Source organism: Elephantulus edwardii, unplaced genomic scaffold (assembly GCF_000299155.1).
Source record: "Elephantulus edwardii isolate Elephantulus edwardi_28Jun2011 unplaced genomic scaffold, EleEdw1.0 scaffold00005, whole genome shotgun sequence".
Lineage (NCBI taxonomy): Eukaryota > Metazoa > Chordata > Mammalia > Macroscelidea > Macroscelididae > Elephantulus > Elephantulus edwardii.
This window is the reverse complement of record NW_006399755.1, coordinates 11,535,463-11,536,499: the sequence shown is the minus strand read 5'-3', so window position 1 is coordinate 11,536,499 and position 1,037 is coordinate 11,535,463.

Below are 1,037 nucleotides of genomic sequence, written 5' to 3'. Positions count from 1 at the left end.
ATTTCCTTTACCTGCTCCCCCCACCGACCAAACTGTGCAGCTCTGCAACTGCATCCTGCCCATCCTCACCCTTCTGTCCCTAACCCTCACCTCCTTGTACCCCCAATATGTTTTTCCCAATAAAAAAAAATAAAATAATCACTCTTAGATCTAAAAAACAAACAAACAAAAAACAAAAAACAAAAAAAAATACAGACGTGGTGACGAAAAGGCCAGAAATTGAATGATCGAATTCTGTAGGTTCAATGATTTATTCATCACAAATACATTTTATGAAAAACACAAACAGTGACATTATATAGAGATCTCACCTGATGGACTGCACAGAAATCAAACTGACTACCTCTATGGAAAAGTTTAAAAACAGGCCAGGTGCTGACTGTGGAAAAGATCATCAATTATTCATATTCAAGTTCAAATTGAGACTGAAGAAAATGAAACAAGTCTAAAAGAACCAAAATACAACCTTGAGTATATCCCACTTGAATTTGAAAGTCATTTTAAGAACAGGTTTGTTCTTTGTCTTCAATGAGGTGGCTGAGTGGCAGGTAAAGAGATGCAGATCTTTGTGAAGACTCTGACTGGCAAGGAATAGTCTCACCTAGCTACATATCTAACGTATGAAAGATGAGGCTTTGCCCTCTTTGTCTCCAAGGAGCACTCGAACTGCACATTTTCCAAGATTTAAATATATTCAGTATATTATATATAATATCAACCTCCTTTCAGAGACATTACCACTAAACTTAAGAGACACTGTTCACAGCATAAGAAATTGTCAGCAGCTCACGTGTTTGCAATCACAGAAGCCAAGAAAACTTCAGATACAAGCTGTCAGATTAAGGGTTGGACAATGGTAAGTAAATGCTGAAGGGATTCGGTAAAAGTGAAGGGGTATCCTGGTGGAGGGTGGAGGTGGGAAATAAGTGGGTCGACACACTGGGCCAAGGGCAGGGACAACACTGCAACTAATGGTTAACTCCACGATGAGGGATTTATCATTCACTGTTCTATAAATTGCTTGTCTGTCAGATACT